Source organism: Osmerus eperlanus, chromosome 13 (assembly GCF_963692335.1).
Source record: "Osmerus eperlanus chromosome 13, fOsmEpe2.1, whole genome shotgun sequence".
Classification (NCBI taxonomy): Eukaryota; Metazoa; Chordata; class Actinopteri; order Osmeriformes; family Osmeridae; genus Osmerus; species Osmerus eperlanus.
In genome coordinates this window covers 11680440-11691487 of record NC_085030.1, presented here as the reverse complement: position 1 = coordinate 11691487, position 11048 = coordinate 11680440, and positions in this window count along the sequence as shown.

Below are 11048 nucleotides of genomic sequence, written 5' to 3'. Positions count from 1 at the left end.
TCGATCTGGCAACCTTCTGATTAGTAGCCCGATTCCCTAACCGCTTAGCCATCTGACTCCCAGTTAAGTTTCCTCACAGCCTCAGATTTCTCGTCTCCCGGGCCTGATTCATCTGAAGTAGGTCATACTCCTCACAAAAATCCCTGCAATTGAACAATCAGACTGTCTGGGTCTGCAGGACTGCCCAGAGAGCAGTGAAGATATTCCTGGTGCTGTCCTGGGGTAAGTTTTTTTTTTTCCTGATCATTCTCACTGTTGGAGGTGGGGAAGGGTCAGATCATGTTTATGTTATATAGGAGCACCTGCAGTCACCATGGAGAAAGCTGAATATGTGACTTAACAGAGTGAATGGAATTATTCAAGTCTTTGTCGTTTGTTGTCATATATATATATATACATATATATGTTCAACTGAACTCCATGTGCATATAATATACATCCTGTGATTGTGTCAAGTTCACCTACAAAACCTTCCCCCCTTGTTGCCCCCCCCCCCCTCCCTACCGGCCCATGCTTCTCTACACGTGACCCCCCCTTCACTCCCACCAGACACACAAACTGTCCTCTCACGACCCCCCCAGCACACGGTGTCCCCATGTGCTACCCCTCCACTCCCCTCACCCCACACCCTGCTCAGTGCTATGCCCACCTTGGCTAAGCGCTTGTTTGGTAAATGTACCTCAGCAGGATAGTAGGGGACAGGGGCATGGGGACAGTGGGGGGTGTACTTGGAGAACTACCCAGTCACTAAGCATTGCTTACGGATGACTGGTTTTGTTCCAGACACAGGGGCTAAACTGTGTCCTTGCTGACTCTAATCCCGAGTGGAGGGGTGTGTGTGGTGGTGCTGGAAAGGGGGGGGGGGTTAATAGAGGTTAACCCCAGGGGGTGAGTCTTTCTCAGTTCTATTCCTGTGGTAAGAATTCTCTGGGGGCACCACGGACAAACAGGTAAAGTTTGGTACACACTCATGCACTGGTTGGGAGTGTTTGGAAGAGGTAATGTAATTGAAGGAGGTCTAACGATTGGGTCTGGGGATAGCTTGAGACTGAAATGTCTTCCGCCCATTCACAAGCACATCACACACACACATCAGTGCATTTGTATTGCACCCCACAGAGAAGTGTTCTCCAATTCCAGCTTTCCTTGTGTTGGGGCCTGGTTTACCAGTAACACCCGGGGGTCTACCGGCAACTCTCCCAGTGGGGGTTCTCCCTGCTGTGCCTTCCTGTTATCTGATCTTCAATCCCAAAAGACAGGAAGTCAGACCCTGCCAGATTCTACCGATGGCCCAGACGTCAGCGGGAAAAGGCCCTGGCCAACAGACTGGAAACGGCTCCTTCCTGACAAACACAAACTCATAGAAATGCACACAAACACACTCAAACACACACAGACAAACATACACTCATACATGCATACATACTGACACAGGCACACACAGATCCCTACCTCTTTTTCATTATATAAAGCTCCTCTCAGACACAATCATCTTCCATCAAAACATTTAAAATGCCAATTATTTTCCTAGTGTTAGTGTGTTTGCATCTGTGAGTGTGTATGTGTGTGTAAATCAAGACAATTTCTGTAATATATTAATACAGTAATACATTTATTTTGTTTGGTAGAAATGTCTAAGGCCTCCTCCTAGGAACATGTCAGCGGATGGCCTGATAACTTCTGGCCTATCAACATAAGCCTAGCTGAGTGGCAGGAAGTGGAAGGGCTGGGTGTCAGCTAGGGTTTCCTGTGAGAAAGAACAAGTAGGGTTTGATTTTTTGTTTGTTTCTGTATTAATTTGTGGCTTGATTGAGTATGTTGCATAATATCATAAGTGTATTTTACACCAGAGGGCTGGTTTCAATTTGTGACATAGATGCTTGCAGGGTTCTGTGCTGGTGATGTGTCTGATTGGCTGGTAGGTGGCATTTAACTCTGTATAACTCGAGACAACTATAAACTCGGCAAAAAACTTCCCTCCCTTGATCTGCGCCTCGTCCATTAATTGTATATAGCAGGACAAGTGATCCCTTACTTCTCAGCGTGAGAAATACAAGGTGTTGCATGAGAGCATGAGAAATGGCCGAAATTTAGAGTCTCTCTTGGCTAATGCGTAAGACTTGAGAGCCCTGATATGGTAAAAGTACATGTGAAACACATTTTCATCAACAGTGTTTTTGAAATGGTCTTGTAGTTCCCCTGTCTCACCACCAGTAGTGCTCCAACATGTCCGTTTGGTCTTCTCTGCAGGTGGCTCATGTCCAGAAGAAGTGAAAGCTCCAGTCCACCATCTGTGTAGTGAGGATTCAACCCTGAGCCGACTTGCAAGTTACACATAAAGTCTGTCAACTAAACACCCACTTGTTGAATATCTCACAAGCCAGAGAGAAATATTACCTGTCTCAAATTTAAAATGTTCTAGGTTGACAAACCAGGTTATGAAATTGTACATTTGATGATAAACCTAGATGTTGGATAAGGAAAGGATAAGAGTAGCTAAAGGAGGCAAAGAGATTAAGCTTTATTACCTGTTATTAAAGTAAATAGTTTGCTGAAACTCTGGCACAAGACCAAGAACAGAGGCATTCACTTCAGGTGGAGCTTTAAATCTAGTGGGATAGCTTACCACAGTTATCAGGAAATTAAGATTGGGCTAAAGTTCACCCTTATCATTTACTTATTTTTTTTAAAGCATGGCATGAGAGCAAATTATTACAGAAACATTCCAAAAGTACTATAATAAGCGATTCCCTTTTCAAAAACAGAACATTACTCACATTACCCACCCCTAGTTTTCACGTCACTTTACGGGTTATGTTGTTGAATGCATTCCAATGCACCACTCTCCTGCACATGACATGAGGCACTGAGTGATTCTTGGATAAAAATAACCAATCACACTGCAGGGAATTTCACTTCCTTGTGAGGCGTAAGTAGCTTCCATATGGTCCTATTCACATACACTAGGCACAATCTGCTGACAGGTTTGGCACTACACAGCGACAACATCTCAAGTTCCAGGTCAGCCATCTTGCCAAAACACAAAACCCGCTCCATCGGTGTTGACCCAGTCACGTCAGGTGTCCAAAACAATAGTTCTGTCAGCATTGCAGCGTTTGCCAGTCACGTTTGGACTCCCTGCGGGTCCCATAGAAGGAGATCAAATACAGAACATAGGACATGCAAAATATAATACAGTTATCCTTGTTATAAGGAAAACTTTTTTAATTGTATAGACAAAAATAATAATTGTTCAATTAATTTTTAAATCGTTTCATTTAAATCCAAACCAAGGGTGAGATATGCTTACCTTAACACACCGGTTGACCCAGTGGTCCGGGAGAGAGAGCTGAGCGGGCACATGACCGGCCGCTCACATGCAGGACTAAAAAGGGGAGTCAGGTGGCTGAGCGGTGAGGGAATCGGGCTAGTAATCCGAAGGTTGCCAGTTCGATTCCCGGTCATGCCAACTGACGTTGTGTCCTTGGGCAAGGCACTTCACTCTACTTGCCTCGGGGGAATGTTCCTGTACTTACTGTAAGTCGCTCTGGATAAGAGCGTCTGCTAAATGACTAAATGTAAAATGTAAAAAGCACGAGACTCTTGCAGACCCCGACTGTACTTTATGTTTGAATTGACGGAGTTGCTTAGGTGCTTTGGCTCTGGATCAAGGAACACAAGCCATGGGACAATGCAACAAACACACTTCACGCTGAGTTGACCTTTGAACTGTGGGGAAAAAAACTATGGCAATCTTGACTGACTAGACAACAGATGGTACATTGCAATACTTGTTTCGGGTGATGTATACAAAATTTACTTTTTGGTAAACATTTTTTTTTTGTTGGTTGCTGTAAATACATATAAATTGTTACATTTTGGTAAATTACTACAAGTTTTCTTTCTTAAAGTTGGCCTATAAAAAGGTAGCAGGGTTGTAAATTTACTTGTATAACTCTCCTGGCTAACCACTTTGCTCTCCAAAGAGAACCTCTGTGTGCTCTTTAATAAGACAGTACTAGTTCTTATTAACATTATAAACAGGAATGTCACTTGCACCGATTAGTTTCAATCAGTTTACCAACTAGTAATCTAATTATGTTCTCATGGCCTGGCATATTCTTTCCTCTGTCATGACAACACTGTTGGCCAGTAACTCTCTCTCTCTCTCTCTCTCTCTCTCTCTCTCTCTCTCTCTCTCTCTCTCTCTCTCTCTCTCTCTCTCTCTCTCTCTCTCTCCCTCATGTATGTGTGTAAGCCATATCCATGATGTCAATAGGTCACTAACTGTTCATATTTTTGTTCCTCGCGCAATGTTTCCTTTTTGGCATTTTAAAACAACACAAACAGAACAATTTATGTAACTAACCACCAATTTGCACCTGGCTGGGTTAGAATGTGAGAAACTGGGAAATGTTTACACTTTTCTCACTAATATAGTACTGTAAAAATAATAAACCCAGCTTCTCTCTCCTCAAGCTGGATAAAACTTACCATTAGACCAACCTCTTAGCATCTGAGGGGAAACAAACAGTCAGTCTCAGGCAGATTCACCTCATCCAAAACCACCTCGGCTACAGATGCACTAATTTCCATCTGATCATGGGGCAGAATTGTTAATCTACAGTACTTGATCGGTGTCTCCATCTCCATTTTGGCGCTGTATGCCCCTGAATAGCCTGTAGTAGGTGTCCTTTCCTGTGTTCCTCTGTTTCTCTCTCAGCAGTGCTGAAGTGTCAGGGAAACTACATCCTGTGAAGGAAGGTGAGGGCAGGATATGACAACCTGGTGAGGGAGACTGTTCAGCCCATCACGCTCACACACAGAGGTCGAGACGTGTGGGAACCGAAAGACAGAGAGAGACTCCGTGGGAAGTGAAATAGAGAGACAGCGATAAGACAGTGACATAAAGTGAGATAAGAGAGGGAAACCCTGAATAGGAAAGATAAGATCCAGAAAGAGTGGAACAGGCCATTTAAAGGAGAGGGGGAACTGGGTGTACCATAGTCCTGTGACTGAGTGTAAAGGGCCCTGTGAGTGAATTATATTCTTCGTTATCCACTCACGACGTATGATGTAACAGCAGCAGCCTAATTCAATTTTCAGACAAAAACACGAGAAGCACTCTTATGCCATTTTACATCAGGAATTACCACCAGGCATTATCTGGTGACGTGACTGCAGCAAAGGGTCAAATACCCACATAACCTGGTTCGCTTACGCATAGCAATTTTTGCATTAGCGACAGGATTCCAACTCTGAGCTCTGAGTCAACATGGTGGCCACCTAAAATTAAGAGTGACTTTCAGTAGGAGAATGGTGTTAGAGAGACGTGTTTGGGTGCACTGTGTGACTAATAGCAGATTTCAGGTTTCATAGGGTAAGTTTGTGTGCTCGTGGGATATCTCTCAGGCGCATGTTTGAACTTAATCGATTGGAGATTTAGCAAGCATTTTTCGAGACCTGTCATTACAGTGCTCTGTGCCAGAGACGCCAGTCTGAAGGCACACTTGTTCCAAAGACATTCCGTCTTCTCCTTACTCTGCACAGGAAGTGGCTCGGAAAGTGTTTTTCTCCGCCTAGTGTCTGGGCACGTGCCAATGACCGTACTTTGAACCAACAGCTGGAGTCTGAGCCCAGCCAAAGATAGCTGGAGTGGGACTCTTCTTTTCCCTCTCACCCCAGTCTCCCTCTTTCTCTTTGATATTTCCCTATAGAAGTGTCTCACCCTTCCCAAGTCTCAGACTCTCACTATCAGTGGCCCTCCCTTCCTTCCTCTTTCTCTTAACATGTTTCTTTCTCTTTTCTTTCTGCCTCTCTCCCTATACCTCTTTCTCTCAATTTTTTAACTGTGGCCAAGAACTGTGAACCCCCTTCCCCCGCCCCCCCCCCCCCCGACACAACCACCCGAATATATGTCTCTACTGGTACACCTTGATGGGAGTTACTCACAGGAAGGAATTACTGATTTTTCCACACCTTGATCACTTCCTTTGAAATTATCTTTTTGGTTGATGTCAGGGTTCTGCACAATTCTGAACCATGGATGTTTTTTGGATTGTTTGGAAACCCACATGAATTATACAATTGTCACACAGTTTGCATGATACACTTTCTGGTTCACTTTCGTACTAGTGGTTTCCTATATTTAAACATTACATTTTCTAAGCTGGCTCGCATAAATACCGCCCAAAACGAGCCCTCATTACTGATTAACATGCCCAGAGCTGTTAGTGGTTCACTGGAAAACAGGATGTGATTTCACAGGTAATCTGAGATTTACAACACATCCTATTCAACTCAACCCAACGTTGTTCTCTAATTAAACTGTAGAAAAATAGTTATAAATGCCTTCAGAAGTTATAAAGGAGAAGGCCTGCTGAAATAGAAGTCTAATTCTCTGAGTGAATTTAAAGGCCGGTTTATTTATAGAACAGTTCTAATTTTTTGTTGATGCGGCCATCCATTCACATGTTGTTTCTGCCCAGGGCTGTCGGAGCTAATAATAGCCCTCCGTTTTCCAAAAAAGAACTGGTGTTAATACGCTCCAGATTTATTTTTTCTCTCCACTTTCTTGCATCTTACTCACTGCCAATTCTGCACGTCATGTTATGGAAACGAGTGCTCAGGGATGTGGTAGGTAGCCAGATCCAGCTGCCTTCTGCACTTGAAAAAGGTACAATTCAAGCACACTTAAGAGTTGGATACCTTTACAATAACAGCATTTTTTTTTTATGAAAAAAGTTGAGGTAAAGAAAGTAGTGGATCCAGTAGTAGACTGGATCAAGTTCAAAAGCTCAAACAAACACGTTTGTTCAATAAATCTTGGTAGGTGTGCTACTATAAAGCAACTTTCATTCTGGTTATTATAATCCTGCCAGTCTGTACAATGACCTAAAGATCCCAACAGCTACAGAAATAAACTGGTATAAAATCTGAATATTATTATGTGTTGCAGTATATAGTAACCGAGGGATGTTGGCGTGTACCAGTTCCACACTATGCAAAAAAACAGTTTATCCCCCTGTATCTACTGTATCTTTGAGATCATCTTTTAAGACGGAATTCATGCTTAACGCACAGTCCACACTGACAGTTGAGTAGTAGATTGAATTCAGTTTGTTAATGTGGTACAGCCCATAAAGTGTCTGGACTCAGGGGCTAAAATCACGGAACACAATTGATTGATTTACTGTAATTCTAGTTAGAGTTATATCACCGGTGGAATAAAAAGGGCTCCTGTCACTTATCTAAAGTTACCTGGCAACCAGATTATCTTTCCTAAACCCAACTAACTACTGTAAACCCCACCAGGTTTGGATTCAGAACATTAATTTACCCCAAATGCCATGTTGTGTTTCTCTGAACCCTGTTTGGGAGTGGAAAAAAACCTGGTTCATTCACACAGGGGGAGAAGGGTGTGTTTCCTCACGGACCAGAGGAACAGGATGTGAGTTTATGTGTTTACGTGAAGAGGAACATTCCCACCTTAGCTGGGAATAGAGTGCAATTTATAAGTGTAATTTTCCTAATGGAGAACTGCAAAAGATTACGGACTAGGTCTGGTTTTGTCATGGGTCAGGTCACGGACAAGCACTGGTCAGTTGACTTGACTGTCCCAGGTTACCTTTTCAACCTAGATGTGCATGAGATTAAAGCAGACCGGACATCTTGTTAAATGAAGACATACAGGTCAATGTCTGCCTTTAGAAACGGTACAACCTTGCAATTACCCCTGTAATCCTTACAGCCTGTCTGATCCCCCTACTTCAGAGCCTGGAGAATGGCACACATGTCACTGTCAGACAAGAGCTTCAATTTTTTAGTTGGTGTTACAACATCTTTTACATTAGTGTGTACTGTTCACATGCATAAATAATTTTGAATCCAGAAAAAAAGGAGACAAAGAACACAGTTCTTTTTCTAAATGGGGAGGTGTTATATATGTCTGAGACATTGGCTTTGACCTAGCCAGACATGCAGTGGCCTTTTCAGTGTGCGAGAGGTAGTTGACTCGTGTCCAGAGTGGTGACCCAGTGTGACTTCTGACACCCATCTCTTGCAAATACGAATGGCACATTGACCCACTTCAGGTACTTGACATTAATCCATAACCTCATTTAAGCAAAGCATCAAGCTGTCAAACTATCAACGTTTAAATATAGTGATGTACGTACATCTAGCACTTAAGTATTTTTTCTCTCCACAGTAAAAGCATGGATATAATGTATCTATACAGCTGGAATGATGGAAACGGTAGACGAGAATAGAATGAATGGGCTGACTCAGGATTTCTGGAACTAAAAGGAGAAGGAGCCAACTACTAGGTTGTTGAAGTGATGTCATCGCTGGAAAAATGAATTATGGGGCCTCTTTCTGGCACTAATAATGGGCTCCTCCCCTCCTCCCTTTATTAAAACAAACATTTAATATGTTTACCTGATGGGAAGTTAACTCACAAAGTGGAAAACAGATGACTGACACCAAATGGGATTGTCAGTGGACACAAGATCAGTGGACTTACTAAATGACAAGAACCATCTAATTGTATTTCTACAACAAAAGGTTTTGTTTAGCACTGCAATTGTGTTCACATCCAGTTCTGTATTTGTTTTCTTGTGATAATTATTCATATCTAAAAAGAAACAGCATGTATTGCATGGGAATTTAATTTGCAGTTACAGAAGAATTTACCGTAAAGTCTAGGCCCCCAACTAGAGTGAGTATGAATCAAGTCATTCTGACTGGGTGGGTGTTGGAGAGATGGATAAAGCTGAATAACGTTCTTTCACCTCTTTGCCCTCATACAACATCACTCACAGTGGTGTGACTGCAGCTCCAAATATAGACATGCTACACGTCACAGTAAGCTCTGGTGTGGGGGCAGGGTGGCATGACATCTTCCACGCCCAATCATTTGTGAAAAATACTTTTTTTTTCTGCCTGACGTGCCTGACACAAACGTTGGGGAGGGGTTGAGAGTTGGTAGTTACCTCATTATTGCAAAGGGTTGGAGTGGGGTTAGTGTAGGATTTCTAAAGCACTGTTTCCTGTGAAACATGCACACTTTGTTACTAGGCAACTTGTGTGAAAAAAATATGTATTTGGAAATGGCATTTCTAGGGTGTTTTAAGGCAACCTCTGAATTCTGAGGTATGTCTTTAAGACACAGCAAATGTACGACAGTTTGTCTTGTTTTTGTTGTTGTTTTGGATCTTGTTATTGTGTAAACCAGTACTGTCCTTCTCCTTGTTGTTAAGGCCAACAGAAGTGCTCCAGAGAACGACACCTCATTACAATATTAACAGTCTGCCTAAGCTTCCTCTTTCTGTGGTACATTGTTTACACAGTTGCTTACTCTGTCTCCATGGACACCGTGTCCCAACAACGTCAAAAGAACGCAAAAAAGACTGTCATCCCTTCATAACTCAAGAGGGGAAATCCAAAGCAACGCCAGACTGATTTAAAAGAAAGTGAAACAGCCCTTCCATTCATATTCTATGTTGTCTATACTCTGTTAAGGTAGTAGTGTCTGTAAAACACAAGGACAGGGTTTGTTTATACTTGAGTTCTTTATGGAGCAAACAGCCCTCGGTGGAAGTTGAAAGGGAGAGGGAGATGTGATGAGGAGGAGGAGGGGGTCTTGTTATTTTGTCTGGGTCTGGGACTCTTCCTGGTTGACTCAAGGGGCTTTCCCCAGTCGTCCCTGTTGCCTTTAAATCTTCCCTGCACCCCTTTCTCTCTTTTTTTTCTCTTCCCAAAACACTGCACCTCTTTTACTTCTCAAAGCTCAATGTCCTCTCTCAGACGCTCAATTACCTCCCTTCTTCCAAATCTGGAGGACAGATCCATGTTTTTCACAAACAGAGCAAAACCCTCCTCTCCTTTATGCCTCCCTTCCATCCTCAGACCCACTGGTGGTTGGCCTTATAAGGCTTGGTGACAACATTCTGGTGTCGTCAGTTACAGTTGTTCCTTCCCAGGCTCCGCCCAGTTCTCTCCTGGTAAAACAGAAAGCAAGGTGTTTCCCTATCCCCTCCTGCCGACAAGCATTGATTGGGGGCAGGGGTAAGGGCGCAAGAATAACATAAACTCAGTATGGTTGACATCATCAACTTTTCTTACGTTTCAGGTTTGCTTCTTGCATGGCCTCAAGACGTGTGTATAGTTTAGTGTGGGTGTTGTTGTTGTTCAAATCAATTCAAATCAAATGTATTTGTATAGCCCTTTTTACACGCAAGCATGTCACACAGGGCTTCACATATGCCCATAGAACTGCCCCTCAACCAACCTAAACCCTCAAGGAAGACAAGGAAAAACTCCCAAAAAACTCTCAACAGGAGAAAAAAATGGAAGAAACCTTGGGAGGAGCAATTCAGAGAGGGATCCCCTCCTCCAGAGACGGTTGGTGGGAGAGAGGAGCAGAACACAGGCTAACTGAGTTGTTGTTAAGTTTCCACTTGTTTCCAGACAGAGCTGGTCTGCCATCTATGTAGATGGGTCTACGTCCGTCATTGGCAATGAAGAAGTCCCCGTTGTTTTTCAGCTTAATGATCCCTTGTTTTCTCGATATTTTCCAGGCAGGCCCTTCCAGTGACAGATCTACATCTATCTGCTTATCCTTTGTGGCCCTGCCCAGAGTAATCTCTCGTGACCTCATGAGATACCGGACCATCCGTCCTCTAAGCGCTGCTAGTGTCTGGTTGTCAAAGTCTGGGGAGTTCATTCCTGTAATGCTGTCTACCAAGACCTGCCAGCGTGTTGTGTGTGTGTACTGTATATGTGTGTGTGCATTCCCTCTCGACCTTGATCAAGGTGTTTGTGTCGTTTCTTCATGGTCAACCTCGAAATAGATCTCACCCAAACACACACACACCATTCAACAAACCCTTCCTTATACCCAAGCCACATAAGTAGACGTAAACTCTCTAAGGCCCTTTTATTCTCCTGATTGAACTCTCGACTGAATCTCAAGGGCAAACACACACAAGGATGAAAGGAAGAGGGAGGGTGTTGTGTACCTAGCATTAAGCAAATGGGCCAAAATG